At 36.4% G+C, this 20,768-nt stretch overlaps 1 protein-coding gene across 23 annotated transcripts in view; it reads right to left on the minus strand.

Moving 5' to 3' along the window:
• ZNF438 (zinc finger protein 438) overlaps window positions 1–20,768 on the minus strand; it is a 178,118-nt gene that overhangs the window by 85,943 nt on the left and 71,407 nt on the right. For 14 of the 23 annotated variants that reach the window (XM_045061095.1, XM_019834156.3, XM_011283662.4 and 11 more), the window contains 2 exons: window positions 17,801–17,965; window positions 11,765–11,842 (listed from right to left, as the gene is read on the minus strand). The gene's annotated coding sequence lies outside the window, so the exon portion shown is untranslated. Of the gene's footprint in view, window positions 1–11,764; window positions 11,843–14,627; window positions 14,647–17,800; window positions 17,966–20,768 lie in introns of those variants that run through there. The other 9 variants (XM_011283665.4, XM_045061100.1, XM_011283664.4 and 6 more) reach the window with 2 other exon arrangements.

Genomic DNA, 20,768 nt, shown 5'->3' on the forward strand with positions numbered 1-20,768 from the left:
AGGAAATAACATGGACAAAAACCCCACAAGCCTTGCCTATAAGCCTTTGACCCTTAAAACAATGCTCATGCAGCTAAAATTGCAGGGACATAAAGTAGGAAATAAAGGTTACATAGCCTCCAAGGAGGACATATTCCCCAATGTCGACATGAGTTGACCTTGGAAAAAAACAAACAAGAAAGAACCTTCTGGAAGGCAGAATTAGGTCCTAGAGAATAATGAACAATGGAATTCCCTCTAGAGACCAGGACCAGAGTGTAATCAAGGGATATCTTCTAACCTACGCAAAAATTTCTTCAAAATGTTTCTTGCCATTTCCTGCTTTTGTTATTGTCAATATTCCTAATTCTAAATGTTCCCTCAGCGTTAGGAGATTAAACATAAACTTCTAATTTGCTAATTGGGCCCAGTACAATAAGTTATGGGCGCTGAAACATAACATGATGGTGGTAAGAATAAATCCAAAAAGTCTTTTACAAAGATCACTGACCTGACTGCCAGGAGGCCATGATTCTCTTCCAACCTTCACTATGAGCTGTGTGACCCTGGGTAAATCATGATTTCTCAGGACTTAAGTTCCCTCAATTAGAAAGTGAATAAGAGGATGCCTTCCAGTTCTAATAATTCTAATTTAAAGTTCTTGACCTTGCTGACCCAAAAGAACTACAAAAATCCTCTATAAAATGTCATTACCTAGAGAATACATAATAAACTAGCTGGTCTAGTTTTATAGCAAAAGCTACTCAGCACAATTCTAAAAAGTTATATTGGCAAGAACCATCCTGGCACTCTTTCATGTCTTGAGTTTTCTATATTATTTTGGTTTCATTATAGTACATTAAGGAATAAAATAGAACTTTTTTTTTTTTAACTGAGAAAAGACACTTGCCTTCCATTTCATTAGGCTTTAGAAACTAATCCAAAAAGAAAGGAGAAAGTGCACTGTACCTAAACATTTTAATTCTTTTATAGTATTTCCAGATTAAAAGTGAGAATATTTTAAAACCAAATGCAATTTGGAGTAACTTTCAATCTAATGATACCATAATAAAATACTTTATCAGTCATACAGTCAACAAGAATATTCACTGAATCCTAAAAACATTATTTTTTCAGATAATTAAAATTTGAAAAATATATCTGCTAAATTTCAACTTGTGAGGTCCTTTTTAATTTTCTGGAAGAAAATACCATTTGGGACTCTGCCTTCTTCACTGAGAAAAAAAAAGATAAAAACTAATATTCTATATATTAGTTCACGTATATTATTAGTATATTATTCACGTATATTATTATTATTATATTATTCTATATTATTAGTATATTATTAGTTCACGTATATTATTATTATATATATTATTATTCTATATTATTCACATATAAAAATAAAAGCCAAACATTTTAAGAGAGTAAGGCCCAAATTCTGTTAACTTCAAATCACTGTATGTTGGGACAAAGAAAAAAAATGGCAAACATTTTTCAAGTCCTGCTATCACATACCCGAGTATCATCAGTGAGTTTCTAAATTAATCACATTTATTGTCACTGATTATAAACTATGAAACTACAGATGTTGGACTAACCAACTCCATTGTATCCTGGGAAAAGTTCATTCTAATAATCTGTTGAGTGGATTAGTGAAGCAAAAGAAGAAAAATGAGATTAAGTACCGTGAAAATACCTCAAATCTGACAGAAATTTGCAGGTGTACCTCAGAATATACAGAAATTTAAGTAAGTTTAAATGATGGAAGATTTATAAGTGAAATATTGTTTTAAAAACGACTTGAGACTATTTAGACGTATTTGACAAGTCTCAGGTAAAGGAAGAAATGCTTTCTTTATGATAAAATTACCCCTTAAGAAAATTTTTCACACATTTAGATGTTTCCGTACCAGCACAGATGTTGAGAAGTCTCTTGTTTGCTTTTATTCAAAACACTTTACATATGACAATTTTTTCCTTCTCTTGAAACTTGAAGACTTATCTTTCCTTCTGTTCTAGGAAACTGTCTTATGTTATTTCTTGGATGATTCTCTCCCATTTTCTCTTGTATTAGTGGGCTGCTACTGGACCTGCTGGTTTATGTCACTAATGACTTCTTCCTCAAATTTATCTTTCAACAGCTCAGTGAATTTTTTTTAGCCTTTAGATTTCTAATTTTGGGAGTTATTTCCCGTTCTTTAATTTTCCTTTCCTTTAATTCTCCTTTTTTAAAAAGACTTATTTTCTATGCAAAACCTTCTCACATTTTTAAAGACCTGTTTCTTTTCTTTTTCTTTCTTTTTTCTTTGAGAGAGAGCATGTGTGTGTGTGCAAAACCAAGAGCGGCAGGGACGGAGTGGGCAGAGGGAGAGAGAGAGGATCTCAAGCAGGCTCCATACAGCTCGGAGCTGATCAGGGCTCAAGCAGGGCTTGATCTCATGACCATGACATGACCTGGGCTGAGCTGCTCAGGTGCCCCTATAGTTTGTTTCTTTAGTTTCTTACTGCTGTCTCTATAGTTTCTGTCTCATCAGAGCTCTTCCTTTGTGTCCTTTGGGTTTATTTTATCTCTATCATATTGGAGTCATACCTACATATCTGGTGATCCTTGGCTGTCTATTCCTACTTAAGTGTAAATTATTAGTACAGCAAGTTGGCAGCTCTGTCTGTGTCGGCGGGGGGGAGGGAGCTTGTTGAAGGTGAGTGTCACTGAAAAGCAACCAGGGCAGCAAGCTGGCTTTCTCTGTGGGGGAACCCCTACGGGGACTTTCTCTGGGATCATTCTGTTTCTCTGGAAAATCCTCTAACACTGTGTTTGGTACTTAGAAATCTGGCTCCTGGTGCTCACTGTTCCTGTGTCCCCATCTTCTGGGTTGGGGGAAGGTACTTATCTGGCTGGGGTTAGACAAGGACCTGGGTGTCCAGCTGGTCCTTTTACAGACTTTCAGCTGGTCATCTGTTTCTAGTGCCATGCCTCACCTCCTCCTTCAGCCTAACCTTTAGTTACAGAACCTTCTAAGGTTCTATAAGGTAAAACTGCTTCCTGACACTATCCTCTTCTGTAGGTGCTTAGGTTTCGCCTTCCTCTACTCCACTAAGTCATGGTATCATACACTTTCTGTATTCATATTTATGAGAAGTACTGATGTCATCCACTTTTTATCAAAAAAAAAAGGTGGAATTTTTGTTTCTTATTTCCTTTGTTTTGAATGGACATTTTAACAGGAGAAGGTGGAAAGTTCTTTACACGTCATTGTAAAATCAGAAGTTACAGTTTCTGAGTTACTTCACATACCATTTGTAATGGCTGAATTTACCACAGTTTTGGTCTTCTCAGTACACATTCCCAAATCTCTTCTTCTAATTCATTTGGAGAAAGACTCCCTCACTCCCTGAGACCCTGTGGGGTTTTCAGTCACTGGATGCACGTCTGTGGCAGCATCGGTGAACACGCCCCGGGCTGGCCCACCAGAATACTCCGTTCCCTGGGCCACAGTGATTATTCACCACATGTGGAGCCAAACTGAGTTGATCCATATCTTCTCTGTGGCCAATCGCTAGATGTGCGGCTCAACAAGTTCTCTTCCTGTTGAGATTGCTACACCAGGAAGATGACAGTCTCAAGCTGCTGGTGGTCATTTTACTGGTTATATGTCTGTCTGAATAATGACGAATAAAGAAACCAGCAGAGCTGAAAAAGGGTCCAGATGAGATCATTTGAGTTCCTGGCTGCAACCATGCTTGAAGCCAGATGCACCTCTGGAAACCATAGCTATGTAAACAATTAAGTTCCTTTTATTTTCATAAGCTGGCGTGGGCTGGCTTTCTTTCACTTGCAACCAAAGGAGTCCTGATGAATTCATCATTTAATCAAAATGTTCCAAATTAGTAACACTTGAACTATAAAACACCACTTCTTCGCCAAAAATTAAACAGCCTAACTTCTTTTATTAAAATAAAATCACAATCATAAGTAACGTATATGTATGTCCCTTCTATCTGAATATTCTCATGTTTCCAGAGTAGAAGGATCTTTGAGAAGGAGGCATATATACTCTGTAGTATTACAAACCCCAGAGTCACTAGCCTACAGAATGATTTTCTTCCAGGTACTTAAAAAAGTCTTGTCATTTCTTTAAACCTTCTCCATCAGTTTTTAAAAAAACTCAAGTTGCATGGTTATCTTACATAAAGGCTATGTGGAAAAACAAAATAATATATCTCAAAATATTTGTTCCATTAGGAGGAAAAGTTTGGTTGATATTCAAATAATTATTCAGCCTCAATCTCTGACCCAGGGACTGGAAACAAGGATAATTTCAACCCAAGTATTTTTGGGAAGGAAGATGGTAATAACATGCCTCCAAGGAGACAGGTGGGGATGCTTAGAAGTCATGTGTTCCTTGGATGTTCTCCCTGGTGTAACTTCCCCATTACTGTCTGCAGTCCATGTGCTCACCACTCCAATGGTCATTGTCTAAGGCTCTAGGTTTGAAGACGTTGCCTGTGTCTTTAGTGATTTCGAGTACATTTAGAGGCCATGCAGGTAATCTAAAAAAAATGAGTAAGCTAAGCATTCTAAATGTGTTAGAATTACTTTATTTGCATTAAAGAGTAAATCTTATTAAAATTCAGTCTCTCTCACTCTCTTTTTTTATTGGTTCAAGTCCTGGGAGTTTTTCTTTTTCATGCATCATTCCTATCTACTGCTCCTTGTTCATCCATGATTTGTTTCATAGAATTATAAATAATAGATTTTTGGCACTGATACTCTCTCTATGTAAAGAAACTGTGTATGAGTAGGAGCTAATAATAATTGATAGTAATAGTTCAGTTTATTGAGCACTTAGTATGTGCCATTCACTGTTCTAAATCATTTATATGTATTAAGTGATCTTGCACTCATTTCAACTCCTTGAGGTAGGTACCATTATCCTCACTTTATAGACGAGGGCATGGAGACACTGAGAGGGGTAAGCAGCCTGTGCAAGATCACATAGAAAATAAGTTGTAAATATGAATACAAGCACTCTGCCTCAAGGATCTCTGTTCTTAAACTATTACTCTGCACTCCCCAAAGAAATATGCCATCCTATTACAGTTTGAATTGTGTCCCACAAAATGTTAACTTAAAGTCCTAACCCCTGGTACCTGTGAATGTAACCTTATCTGGAAGGGTCTCTGTAAATATAATTAGGTTAAGATGACATTATACTAGATTAGGGTGGGTCCTGATGCAATATGATAGCTGTCCTTACAAGAACAGGAAAACTGGGACACAGAGGAAAGACATCCATGAGATGATGGGGCAGAGTTTGGGGTTATGCTGCCAGAAGCTAAGGAAAGCATGGGGTTACCAGAAGCTACAACAAGCAGGAAGGAGTGTCCCCAGAGGTCTCTGAGGGAGCATGGCTCTGCCAACACCTTGATTTAAGACTTCTGGCCTCAGGGACCGTGAGAGAATACATTTCTGTTGTTTAAAGGTACGCAGTTTATGGTACCTTGTCATGACAGCCCTGGGAAACCAACATACTGTCTTTCCCTTGTATTGAAATATACCATCTTACCAATCTGTCATTTCCTAGTTTCATATAGATGACAGTAGGAATAACATTAACTGTCCTCTGAATTCTATGTAAAGAAAATCAACAGCCAGGGGTGGGGCTGTGAGAATGAAAAACCCAGCCTCCCATCCAGTTGGGGCAGCTAACCTACCCTCAGCTCTAGCTGATCACTGTCACATGAACAGTTCAATTTTCACAAGAACCCAGAAAGTGGATTTGTACATTAGTTAAAAACAAATTAAATTAGTTACTAGTTAAAATAACACTAGTTAATAACTAATTCATGTTTAAAACAAACACTGTGCAAACAGGACACATCTATGGACCAAATCTGACCACAATTTCTGCTGTTTTCTTTACTTTGTCCACTTCCCCTTGACCACTTTCACTTGACCAGGTCCTAACTGGAGTCATCCAGCTACCAGATCTAGGAAGCAGGCACAGTGTGGGTACGTGAGAAGCCATGTGGAAGTCGGCGCTGTAGGACTAGGAAACCCTCTTTGAGATACAGAGTGTAGCAGATGCAGAAGAATCCTACACACTTTTGAATCCAAGACTGAACACGTGCACTCCTCTGGATCCGTACCTGGAGTCTAACACTATTCCTCTATTCTGTCAGCTGGCCTTCCTAAGGCTTGCTTTTTTTTTTTTTTTTTTTTTGTCAGTCTGATACATAAGGGACTTAGAGCTTTACTGGGTAAAGGTTTTGGGTAAGTCTAGGACATGATCTTGGTATATCTCAGATTCACTGCCATTTCATTCATAGCACTGTGTTTATAACGTAAGCATATAACTTATAATTCCTAAATTTCTTATCTCTTATGTGTATATTTGAACGAAGCCTAAGTGGATTGCAATAGCTCAGAGCTGCCTTTCAGTATTCACCATCCTATAACCTGTGAAAGTTGTCCTGAAACCTGGAATCATTTCTGAAAACAAGTTTTGTGAAATTGAAATCAGTTCTACAAAATGTGACTTTATTACTGAGGCTTGTTAGAAAAACTTCTAAAATATAAAGAATTGTTCTGATTATGTTAACATCAACTCTAGCCCAATAGGTCTACTACTATTTAGTAGCCTTAGAATCTTCTGAGTCCTCCTTGGCTATAAACATTGCTTCAGTATCTACAGGAGTTCAGACCTATTTGATACGGTATAGAAACTAATGATTGCTGCTGGTAAGTAAAAGGAAGTACTTGATATGTTGCCAGGACTCTCTCTGCTACATTGAGATATTAAATTCAGTGATGCAGTTTGGCACACTACAGTGTTTGAGACCTGGAAAATTGACAAACATTATTTTAGAAAATTTGTAGAGCAAAGTTAAGAAGTGAAATACTGCAAAATCGGCCCAAGTTCATCTCATTTAATGTTTTGGGCTTTTAAAGTTTATTTTTGCTTGAATTAAAAATATCTCAATCTTCCACTTCAAACTGATAAAATCATACTGAAATTCACTAGCTGATATTTCTCACAAAACCCCAAATAGTCAGGAAAGCCAATTTTATCCACATTTGACAGATGAGGAAACTGAAGCTGAGGGCGCTAAATAACTTGTTCAAGGTTGTTAGTGACAGAGGTAAAAGCCTGCACTCAAACCTCCTGATTCTGAGTTCAGTAACCTTTCCCACAAATATGTCATGCAGACTTCTAAGACCAGGCTGTTTAGCCATTAGGATAGCCAGACCTGTGATCAAAATTGCCCTTGATTTCTTTTTTTTTTTTTTAATGTTTATTTATATATTTATTTTTTTTTGAGAGAGAGAGAGAGAGAGAGAGAGAGAGAGAGAGAGAGAGAGCGTAAGCAGGGGAGGGGCAGTGAGAAAGGGAGACACAGAACCTGAAGCAGGCTCCAGGCTCTGAGCCATTAGCACAGAGCCCACCGCTGGGCTTGAACCCAAGAATCATGACCTGAGCCGAAGTCAGACGCTTAACTGACTGAGCCACCCAGGTGCCCCAAAACTGCCTTTGATTTCTGATGTCAGATAAATCTTTCAAATGTCTGTAAATCTGAAGTTTCTCATTTGTAAAATGGGAGTTAAAATTATAAAACACGTGTGAAGACCATAGCACAGGGTGGGCACTGAACAAATGCCAGTTCCCTTCTCTCTCTTTCTTCTACAAGATCCCTTAAATCTAAGTAGATCGTCCATTCTCTGGTTCAAAATCTGTATGATTGGTGAAACCCTAAATAACTATAGAAAAGTAACTCAGGGGATACGCAGATACTGAAAGCACAACGATAAGCTCATTGTCACAGACAAAGAAGACCATAGCAGAAGTTGTTGTCATGTATGATTATATAATGGCCAAGAGAGTGGTTTAAAAAAAAAAAAATCCATGATCTGAGTCTTGTTTTTAAAGGGGCAGGTCACATCAAAACATCACGCCTTGAACTCATTCTCTGCCATGTAATAAATATGGCTCATTGTCTCCAAACACAAAATATTCAAAACATATCAAACAGGTATGACATACTTCCAACTTAATGGAACTGTTTGAGACTCCAAAAGTAGGTTATCCCAATAGCTATCATGTCCTACATCAGCCAGGAAAGAGATTCCTCAGGACCACATGGCTAGTCAATGCCACAAAAGAACTTAAATGCTAACTCCTTTGTACCTCCTCTCTCTGGCTCACTTGGGTGAGAATGAAGTAGGGGCACGCATGACCAACACTAGGTGGGGATGGGCCTGAAAGAGAGGCAAGAAGTTAAGGGGGCTGCAGATGTGGGCAGGAGGGAAGCATAAGCTCAGAGCTGCTAATGTCAAGAGGCATTCACAGGCCTACTACCACAAAAGCTAAGCAATTAGCAAATCCGATGCTAAAAATATTAAAATGCATAACATGATTTAGAATATTTCTTCCAATTTCAACTTAATGCTAGGGAATTACGTGCCAATAGCTGTCTTACATTTGTGACTCCAGCTCTTGGCACGCTCCTGCAGGACTGGGGTTGTGTTATTGCATGTGTGGGTGGTTATTAAATGCTTTATAATGATTATGTTAAAGGTTATATTCCTCATACACATAACTTCACTTACTATTATGAGTTAGACGTGTACATGAGTAGACAATGGTCTCCTTCCATTAAATGCAAACTGGCTGAAATTACTGTTTAAGTTGCCAGGTTGTAAGAGAAAAGAGAGCAAATTAATGAGGGTGAAGTTGTATAATCAGTTTATAAAACAAATCATGCTGAGGTCAAGGCTGACATCGCCAACTCCCACACATCTAAGTACCCTTAAAAATGTGACCTTCTCTTTTTTCCCGCCACCACTGCTCTAATTCAAGCTGTTTCTTATTTCTCTTCCATTCACATGCGGTTGATGAATCATTTATCTTGGCAAAACATGAATTCCATCATGTCACCCGTCTCAGAAACCTCTGAGGGCTTCCCACTGCTTGAGACACAAAGGCCCAACTCCAAGGCAAGGCATTCATGGCTCTCCTAAATTTGGCCCATCCTTCTCATTCAGTGGTTCTCAACCACTCGGGGAGCTTTAAAAGATAAACAGGCGTATATCTTGTGCCCCAGAAATTTTATTTATTAGTTCTGGGGAAAGATCTAGGGACTTGTATTTTTAAAAATATCCATGGATGACTTTTATTCACTGCCAGGGTTGAAGCACTGGTATAATTTTCCCACCTATTATTTCACCCAACATGAACTAAAGCTTCTGTTCCAGCCAGTAATGCTGATTTGTTTGTTTGTACCTCTATTTCTCCATCATGCTGTTAATCCAACTTGGAATATCATTTCCTCTCTTAGCTCTTTATTTAAATTTAAATCTTTACCATTCCTCTAAGACTAACTGAAATCATAATGATATTGCCATTCTGATACCCCCAAGGGCATGTGTTACCTTCATGAAGTACTTTATGGCAATTAATAACATATTGTTTGCACTGTGAGTGTTTTTTCCATACTTCACTCCCTGTATTTCTGGCTCCTGGAGGGAAAGTCAACTTTTCCTAGTATCTTTGGTTCTCATTCCCTAGCCCTTTGCACCTATGACAGCATTAAACATAAAGCAGACATTCACTCATGTGCTCAAAGCTTACAATGACTAAACATATTAAAGTCTCCAAAATTTATGAAGTGTATTCTTATAGCCTGACAACATAAATTATCAACCTTTGGCATTGTTGATGCATACACTGATGGGTTTTTCATGGGAAGCATCACTACACCCATACAGAAATGATAATTACTTGTCCACAAAATCTGATAGGATGTCAAACACAGGGTTGGTTGATGCCTATAAATGTGTTTTCTCTATAGACAGAAGTACTTTCCATGTTGATATATTCATTTCTCTTAAGTTCATAGAACAACAGAAAGGGAGAAGTAGTAAAATGTCAATACGGTACTTAAAATGACCCACCCATATGATCAAACAGCTGAAGAGTCGTTTACAATGAACTACTGTGGGGAGGACCAGAAGAGCAAATGCTCCCTTGCCCTCAATTTAGGAGACATGAGAGTATCAGTAACCTACAGGTCAATGTCTTTTATGCAAATACTGAAAGCCAAAAACTTCCTGGCATGAGAGCATCCAGTGATATGTTGAGCCACTGCCAGAGCTCCAGCTCAGGCTCTCCTGTGTCTTGAGCAACCCAGAAAGGTACTATCCTGCTTCTAGGGCATGGGAGATGTGATTCCACACTCCAAGCTAAAACTTCTCTGCAAAACAGTATTATGCATGGTAGCTGCCTGTGGTTAAAGTACCACTGGTACATATGAGTTAAATAGTCTTGGGAGGCCTGGCTGAGAATCTAACCACTATTTATAACATTGTTTTTGTGGAAAAAAAATGTTTTCCGCATTCCAAACAACAGAATTAGATATGAACTTTTGGAATACAGTTTTTTTCTTAGATTAGGAACTGACTGTATCTTGTTATTTACACTATGGTCAGTATTTTCCTAGGATAAGATGGCAGAGTGGGGGGGGGGTTTGCCAAGAGTGCAGAACAGGAATAAATAGTTGCCATGAATACAGACCATATGTGACTATAAGGGTGCAAGACAGATGATAAAAGAAAAATCCAGGCACATTACTAATTTATTAAGCAAATATTTACCAAGAACTATTAAGATTATGCTGAATGACATGAGAAACAAAAATTAAACAAGAAGTTTGGTTTTATTTATAGTCCTCACAACCTATGATGGGAGATAAGACGGACATAAACACAAGTAATAAAGCTGCCTGGTAAAATGTGCTAGGACAGTGATAAAAACAAAATATTGGATGAAGTCAGCAGAGAGAGAGACGGAGACAGAGTGTGTGAAAGCTAGTGCTTCTAGCTAGAGCAATCAGGGAAAGTTCATGGAGGAGCATGCACCTGGCCTGAGCCTGGAGGATTTGCACAAGATTTCAACAAGCAGAGGACACGGTAAGATTGAAGGAGAGAACATCCTAGAAAAAACATGAAGTAACAAACACAGTACACATCGAGCCACAGAGGCATGAAGAATGGTGAGAATTCAGTGAACAGAAAAGAGTCCAGTTGGCTAAGGTGAAGGATATTTTTAGGAGCTGGGTAGAGGGCTTCGAATGCCATGCAATGGAACATGGATTCCATCCAACAGTGAGTGGGGAGCCATTAAAGTGTTTTAAAAGTATTGGAGTTCTATATGCAGATCTATCTGGCAGTGGAATACAGGATGGAGGAAGAGTGAATGACGACAGAAGACCATCAGGAGATAATTATATTAGTTGACATTGGTCAAGATGACTTTTAAAGCTAAGTTTTTGAATAAACATTTAAGGTTTAAGCACTAGTTCATTACTAAATATCTCCCTTCGATGATCACGAATATATAAATCATTTAGAAAAGCCATACAAAACCTTAAAAAAACTGAAAAACATAGTTTAGTGGGAAAAAAAACCTTTTGAAAACATTACGCTTGACATTTAGTCAAGACCTAATGACTAGACTTAATGAAAAATAAAGGAACATTTTGAGGTGTTAATCTCACTTTTAAAATGATACCACGAGTTGAAACATTACAATTTTAGGAAGCATATGAAATTTACAAAAAGATAATCTTTCCACTATTTTCCAAGACCAGTAATTCAATATACAAGGCAACTCTAAGATATTCTGAGAAATTTGAGAGTTCAAAGTGTCACAGATACTGGACTTAATTCTTTAGATGTTAAATCAATCTTAAGCTGTGTTAAAATGGATAAGATCAGACTTACTTGAGGTGATTTGACTTAGTAAATGTCTTCTAAACTTCAAATTTTCAGTGTTGGATGAGACACGGCATTCATCTTTATCTGAAAAAAAAAAACGTAATGGAAGTAATGAAATTGAAAGAATTGATAGGTAGCTTATAGAAGCCAATTATATGATTACACCTTAAAGACTATAATAGAGTTATATGAAGCCCTATAAAACTGACATTACTTATACTATGTATAATTTAAGAACCTAAGATAAAAATCTTAAGCTATGCCCAAAGACTTCTAAAATAGGAGATATAATACATTTCCTTCATATATTTTTATGTCAATCTCCTCAAAATTCTGAAAAATATATTATTAGATATTCAAGATTGATTGACACCAAATTCTTTAATATAGCCAATAATCAAGCCCTATTCAGTACTAATATCATGGAGAACAGGGAAAGATGAAATTGCATAAGACAGAGTTTCTGTCATCAAAAAACCCACAAACCACAAGAGGAGACAAACACAAACAACTCCATATCAAGAAAGATATAATAAGTGCCCCAAGAGGGACAGAAGTGAACCAATACCAAGAATTAGAAAGGTGGCAGTGTAAGAGTTAGAAGGGAAAGAACTGATACACAAAGGTGGCACACTAATCACTGAATTGACAGTGGAGAGCAAAGGAACATATCAACTATCCTTTAAATTCTAGAATTAGATCCATCAATAGATGAATACACAAGATGTACTATAATTAAAAGTACATTTATCTTGATGAGCACTGAGTAATGGATAAAATTTTGAAACACTATTATAGTGCAAACCAGAAACTAATAGAACACCATATGTTAATTGTACTAGAATTAAAATTTGGAAAAAAAATCTAGAATTGGAAGAATTCAATACTTTTTTTGAGATGGCTGTGCAAAAACTGGCAGTGTCCACAAAAGGCAGGTTTAAAGTTCTTGGGAGGATAGGAAAGAAGAGTTCTGGGGAAGACAAAAGTTACAAAAACTTGTTCAAAATAGAGCACAGGACCCAGATGACATAAGGAACTAGAAGCAGGTCGGCAGTAGAACTACAGTTCCACGAGAACAAGGTAGGTTTGACTCCTTGGGAAAAAAAGAGCATAAGAGTAGGGCTTCACTCAGGATGACAGGTAACAAAACACCATTCTGACTCTCTTTTTCTCTGCTTTATCTGTTTGGTGAGACAGGGCAAAAGACTGGCCACATATGACACCAGTCTCACTTTCTCTTAGAACTTGCCTGCCCAAACCCACATACATTCTCCTGTCATCTACATGGTAAACTCAACAGGGCAAGTTAAGTCAATCCAGTTGGAATAGGGATAAGATTCCATGCAGATATAAACACACTCTTTTACCCAGTTTCCACCCACATAAAGTTGACATTTTTATTCTAAACTGAGTTACGTCATGTCTACTTCTCAAAGGGTTTAGAAGTTGGAAGAAGGAATATATGGTATAAAACTCCAACAAAAGGTATGTAAACCTTTGAATGGAAATCAACCTTAATTATATGGAAAATGAGTTTAGTGTAGAACCTGTCAGCCAAAGTGAAGTTTTAAATTTTCTAAAAACATTCAACAAAGACCTAATACTGAGACTTAATGAGGTTAAAGAACATTATTAGAGATGCAGATTTCTAATTATGGGGTCAATGCCTTTAAAAGATATAGCACTATTCACAATTTTTACTTTTTTGTGTCATTTTGGTGAGTTGTATTTTTCAAGGAATTTGTCCATTTCATGTAAGTTGTCACATGTATTGACATAATGTTCAGAATATTTTACCCTTTAGATACTTCTTGGATCTCTAAAAATGTTTCCTTTTTATATCTATATTGTTAATTTGAGCTTTCTCCTTTTTACTTAGTAGGGGCTTATACATTTTACTAATATTTTCAAAGAAACAACTTTGACTTTATTAATCTGTCAGTCTTCTCTATAGAATGCCTTCTTTCTTTGTAATTTCCTTCCTTCCAGTTTATTGAATGAAACTGAACTTCTTTTTCTAGGTTTTTGAAATGAAAAAATGGATGGTTGGCTTTCAACCTTTTAAGCATAAACATTTAAAGCTACAGATTCTAAGCACCACTTTAACATTCTCTCACAGCTTAGATACTAATTGTGGTTGTATTTCTTTGACCAGTACTGGATTATTTAAATGTATGCTGTTTATTTTCCAAACAAACTGAGGATTAAAAAAAATCTTTATTTCTAGTTTAATTCCACTGTAGAACATATATGATTTCAATCTTTTACATTTGTTGAGATTTGCTTTTTAGCTCAGCATATGTTCTATTTTGGTAAAAGTTTCTTGTACACTTGTAGTGTATTGTAGTCTGCAAGAGTTGAGAATAACATTCTATAACAGCAATAGGTCAAGTTGGTTAACAGTATTGTTAAACATCCATAACCTTTATGATTTTTAAAAATCTGCTTATTATATCTAGTGGTTCAAAGAAGGTTATTAAATTCTCCAAATAGGATGGTGAAATCATGATTTCTCCTTGTTGTCCTGTGAATTTTAGCTTTACATATTTTGGAGTTAAATTGTCAGGAACATACAAATTTAGAACTATTCTGTCTTCCTATTGAATTGACCCTTTTATCATCATAAAATTCTCCCTTTATCTTCCATAAAACTTCTTGCTTTAAAGTCTACTTTATCTGATATTAATATATCAGATTTCTTTTAGTGTTTGCACAGTGTACCTTTTCTTCCCATATTCTTCTATATAATATATCTTGTGCAAACTAGATATAGTTGGGTCTTTTTTTTAAATGTAGTTCAAAACTTTTTGGCTTTTAGTTGGAGGACTAAACCTATGTATATGTAATCAGATACTGATATTTAAAATACCTTATTGGGGCGCCTGGGTGGCGCAGTCGGTTAAGCGTCCGACTTCAGCCAGGTCACGATCTCGCGGTCCGTGAGTTCGAGCCCCGCGTCGGGCTCTGGGCTGATGGCTCAGAGCCTGGAGCCTGTTTCCGATTCTGTGTCTCCCTCTCTCTCTGCCCCTCCCCTGTTCATGCTCTGTCTCTCTCTGTACCAAAAATAAATAAACGTTGAAAAAAAAAATTTAAAAAAAAAAATACCTTATTGGTTTTATATTCATTCCATCTAATCTTTTTTCTTCTTTCAATTAATAAATTTTTATTACTGCATTTTATCTATTGTTAGCATTTTTTAAAATTCCAATATAGTTAACACACAGTGTTATATTAGATTCAGGTGTACAATATAGTTTTGCACAGAATCTGCACCAGTTTGCATTCCCACCAACAGTGCAGGAGGGTTCCTTTTTCTCCACAACTTCGCCAACACATGCCATCTCCTATATTGTTGATTTTAGCCATTCTGACAGGGTTGAGATGATACCTCGCTGTAGTTTTGATTTGCGTTTCTCTGATAACGAATGATATTGAGCATATTTTCACGTGTCTCTTGGCCACCTGGGTGTCTTCTTTGGAGAAGTGTCTGTTCGTGTCTTCTGCCCATTTTTTAACTGGATTATTTGTTTTCTGGGTGTTGAGTTGTATCAGTTCTTTACAGACTTTGGATATTAACCCTTTATTGGTTATGTCATTTGCAAGTATCTTCTCCACTTCTGTAGGCTGTCTTTTAAAAATTTTTTTTTTTTTCAACGTTTATTTATTTTTGGGACAGAGAGAGACAGAGCATGAACGGGGGAGGAGCAGAGAGAGAGGGAGACACAGAATCGGAAACAGGCTCCAGGCTCTGAGCCATCAGCCCAGAGCCCGACGCGGGGCTCGAACTCACGGGCCGCGAGATCGTGACCTGGCTGAAGTCGGACGCTTAACCGACTGCGCCACCCAGGCGCCCCTGTAGGCTGTCTTTTAATTTTAATGATTCTTTCCTTTGCTGTGCAGAAGCTTTTTATTTTGCTATGGTCCTAATAGTTTATTTTTGCTTTTCTTTCCCTTGTTTTAGGAGGCATATCTAGAAAAATGTTCTACGGCCAAAGGAGATATAACTGCCTATGCCCCCTTCTAGAATTTTTATGGTTTTAATTCTCACATTTAGGTCTTTAACTTATTTCAAATTTATTTTTCTGTATGGTGTAAGAAAATGATCCACTTTAATCCTTTTACATGTAGCTGACCAGTTTTCTGAAAATTTGGTGAAGAGACTGTCTTTTTCCCATTGGATATTCTTTCCTGTTTTATCGAAGATTAATTGACCAGATAATGGGTTTATTTCTTGGTTCTCTATTCTGTTCCATTTATCTATGCGTTTATTTTTGTGCCATTACCATACGGTTTTGATAACTACAGCTGTATAATATAACTTGAAGGCTGGAATTGTGATACCTTCAGCTTTGCTTTTTCTATTTCGAGATTACTTTGGCTATTCAGGGTCCTTTGTGATTCCATATAAATTTTAGGATTGTTTCTGTTAGCTTTTTGTTCAAACATCTTTGTAGTTTCTCATGAAATTATCACAGAGATTACAAATACTTCCTTGAATTACAAAACTTGACTTTTACCACTTCCTATACAAGACAATAATTGGTTTAACTCCATTTATACCTATCTGCAATTTGTTCTACTGTTTTCATTTAATTTATTTCTACATATGTTTTAAGCCTGAAAGACATTGTTATTATGGCTTTAAATAGGCAAAAATCTTTTATATTTACTCACATATTTATGCTTTTCATTTTTTTCCCCTAAAGTTCTATGGTTCCAATTGGGATCATTTTTCTTCAGACTGAATACCTTCCTTTAGTATTACTGTACTATGGTTCTACCTGTGATAAAGTCTCCCACCTTTTGTCTAAAACTGTCTTTGTCTTCATTTAAAAAACACTTTGCTGGGCATAAAGTTTCAGGTTAGCAGTATTTTTCCTTTCTGCACTTAAACTTTAAAGATGTTATTCCATTGTTCTCTGATTTTAATAATTTCTGTAGAACAATCTGCCATCAATCTTATCATTGTTCCTTTCAAGTTACTATGGTTTCTTTCCTTGGGTTATTTTAAGATTTTCTCTTTATATCTGCTCTTCCTGAGTTTCATTATGTTATACTTACATATGGTTTTCTTTATATAATATTGCTTGGAGTTCACTAAGTTTTTTTTGTATTTCTTGAATCTGTGGATGGCTATCTTTCATCAGCTTGGAAAATCTTTGGTCACTATCTTTTCAAATATTGGTTTTGCTTCTTCTTTCCTCCCAGTACTCCAATGATATGTAGATTAGGTGAAATGATTCAATCCATATGTCTCTTAACCTGTTTTGTTCTTTCCATTCTTTCCCCCCACCCATGCTTCACCTTGTACATTTTCCCATTGAACTGTCCTTCAGTTTACTAATTCCAGTTGTTTATTTTTTAACTGTGCTTACTTTACTATTAAACTCAAATCTTAATTTCAGATTACATTTTTTAGCTCTAGATCCCACCATTCTGTTGCCATTCTTTGTCTTTTCCTCTATTTAGCTGTTTCTTTTATTTCCTTTATATATTCATACGACGATAAAATTGTTGTTTGATAACTCCTATTATCAGTGCCATTGGTGGATCTGCTTCTATTTTCTCTTCTTTCTTGGGCTGTTTGATAGATTTTTACTTTTCACATGTCATATAACTTTTTAGTGTATTCTTAATACCGTGAATGTAAGAAACATAAAACTGTGGTAGGTATTATTTTTTCCCAGTGAGGGCCCATCTTTTCCTATATTAGACAGGTAGGGTGAGGAGATGATCTCTTCAATTCGATCAGTGTACTCTGGTATAGGATGTCTCAAATATGAAATCAATTGTGTGGTTTATAGCAACTGCATCCCACCACCATCCCATGTAGACTCTCTCCTAAGCACTATGAGATTACAGAAAATTTCTCTGTATATTTCCACCTCAACTTCCTAGCCTCCCTTCCTGCCCCAAGGTTCAGTTAACAACCCATGGGGGAAGCTAGCTGTATGTCTGAGGACTCTGGTTTACAGTTCATCATGCCAGACTATATGACCATCAAAACACCAATGGTTTCTCTTTCCCCTAGTAAAGTCTTACCTCCATAGCAAGCTTGATCTTTAGCCAGTGTCCATTTTGGGCAAATACACTTAGGAAAAATGACTGTCAGTATTCTTAGCTCATATGGGCTCTTCCATTTCTGAAATCTCAGTTCATTTTGTCGTCTTTGCTTTCACAACTCTCTGAGATCTTCAATAAATATGGCTGTGGTTAAGAGTAACACAAATATTTTAAAACTCCCCCCACTGAAAAATAGGCATATATGCCCTTCCCTCACCTTGAATATGGGTCACTTCTGTAACTTCTTTGACCAATAAAATGTGGTGACTATGACATGACACCAGTTTCTGGACCTAGACCTTAAGACACTGATGAGTTTAACTTCATATATCTAGGAATATTCTAAAATCACTGAACTGCCACAAAAGAAAGCCAACTATCCTGATCTGTTAAAAAATAGCAAAAACAGCTTTTGGTTTCATTATTTTTCTCTATTATTTGTCTGTAAACTTCTCTTTTATCAATTTCTACTTATTTTCTACTTTCTACTTACTTTGGATTTTATTTTTCCATTTTCTTAAAGTGAAAGCTCAGAAAATTTTAGGCCTTTCATTTCTAATGTTAGTATTTTAAAGCTATAGATTTTCCTCTAAGCACCGCTTTAAGCTACATGAATATGGTATGATGTGCTTTCATCTTCATTCAGTTCAAATATATTTTCTTATTTTCCTTGTGATTTCTCTTCGAACCATGGTTTATTTAAAGGTATGTTGTTTCATTTCCAAATATTTTGGGGAAGAATTCTAGGTATTCCACACTTACTCATTTCTAATTCAATACAGTAATAGTGAGAGAGCATACTCTGTATGATTTTAATTCTTTAAAATCTTGTTTTATGACCTGACAAATGATTTACCTTGATAAAAATTCCACACATACTTGAAAAGAATGTGCATTCTATTATTGAGTGCAGTATTCTATAAATGTCAATGAAGTCCAATTCATTAAGTGTTGTTGCAGATTTGTATATTTTAATTGATATTCTGCCTATATCAATTGCTGAGAAGTGTTCAAAACTATCTATAACTGTAGTCACGTCTACTTACCCTTTCTTTTCTGTTAGTTTTTGCTTCAAATATTTTGAAGCTCCATTATTGGGCTCAAAGACATTTAGAATTATGATATTCTTTTGATGAGTTTGTTCTATCAGCAGAAAATATCTCTCAGTATCACTAGTAATATTCCTTGATTTGAAGCCTATTTTGTTGGATATTAATACAGGAAGTCCAGTTTTCTTAATATTAGTGTTGTTATGGTATATCTTTTTCAATTCTTTTAATCTGTGAGTTCATATTTGAAGAGGGTTTCTTGTAGAAAGTATGCAGTTAATAGGTCTTGCTTTTTTATCTAGCCTGATGATCTCTGCCTGTACAGTATTCAGATCATTTACACTTAATGTAATTATGTTATATGGTTGAATTTGAATTAATCATCTTATTTTCTGTTTGTCCCAAACTGTTCTGTTTCCTTTTCCCATTTTTTATTGCCTTGTTTGGAATTACTATTTCATTTCATTTATCATTACCATTTCATTTTATCTCCACTCTTGGCTTATTGGATATACCTGTTTCTTTGAGAATTATAATGGTTGCTCTGGTGTTTAAAATATAGACCTTTAACACATCACAATTTTTAAAAAATGTTTATTTATTTTTGAGAGAGCGAGAGAGAGAGAGAGAGAGAGAGAGAGAGAGAGTGAGCGCACAAGTGGGGAAGGTGTAGAGAGAGAGGAGGAGACACAGAATCCTAAGCAGGCTCTGAGCTATTAGCACAGAGCTCGATGTAGAGCTCGAACTCATGAACTGTGAAATCATAACCTGAGCTGAAGTTGGACATTCAACCGACTGAGCCACCCAGATGCCCCTAACATATCACAATTTAACTTATAATAATGCCGTACCACTTCACGTATAAGAATTTTACAGCAGGATATATCTGTTTCTTCCTTCCCGTCTTTTGTGCTATTGTCATCATAGTCTAACTATGGCAAGACTGTCATACTGGAGAATCCAAGTGCAGGCACTCTGGTTCAAAGATCTAGCTAAAACTAACTTTTGAGTGATCCTTGTCAAAATACCATAAAGCTGTCTTGGACCCTCCAAACCAGCCCACATTACAGCTGAATGCCCACCAACTAACCTCAGCTGATGCTACACAGTGAAGAATAACCACCAGCTGAGCCTTCCCTGTTCATTACCCACAAATATGAGGTACAACAAAATGGTTATTGTTTTAAGATTATACATTTTTAGATAATTTGGTATGGAAACAGAGAACCATAACAGATTCTGGTACAGGGAAGTGGGGTCCCATAATAAAAATCTTAAAACATATGGCATTGGTTTTGGGACCAGGTGGGAAGCAAAAGCTGGAAGAGCCTCAAGAAGACTGTTAATAAAAGCTTGAAGTACATTAGTGAACACGTTAACAGAAGGAAATTACAACCCCTCTTACACAGTGGTATGCAACACTTACTTGCATAACATAGAAAAGAGAAAATATACCCAATAAAGTGGTAGATTTGGGTAAGGAGATTTCTAGGCAGAAGATTCAAAGTATTAGTCTCTTTTAGCTGTGTGTACTAACGTATACATAGACAGAGAAGAGCTAACAAAAGAATTGTTTCATTTTCAAGCAGAATTTAGAGGAAAGATAAAGGAGCCAGGTCTTGCCCTTTCAAAAGAATAATTATCCCCATTCTCTCCAGACTGAAAAGAAATAGCTTCAGAGTAAATATGAAGTCTAGGGTTTGCTACCAGTAAAGCATGGTTTCAGGATAACAATTACAGTATGACTCTAAAAATACTGTAGTAGAAGTGGAAAATAATTTAAAGTTGTATCTAATTCAGTTCTAAAACTCTTAAGAATGTGCTTCTTAGACTATCTTTTCTAGATAAAAGGCCTCTAGGAATCTTGGAAGCATGCCTTTTGGGCTCTTTCAAATAGA

This window comes from Felis catus, chromosome B4 (genome assembly GCF_018350175.1).
Source record: "Felis catus isolate Fca126 chromosome B4, F.catus_Fca126_mat1.0, whole genome shotgun sequence".
Taxonomy (NCBI): Eukaryota; Metazoa; Chordata; class Mammalia; order Carnivora; family Felidae; genus Felis; species Felis catus.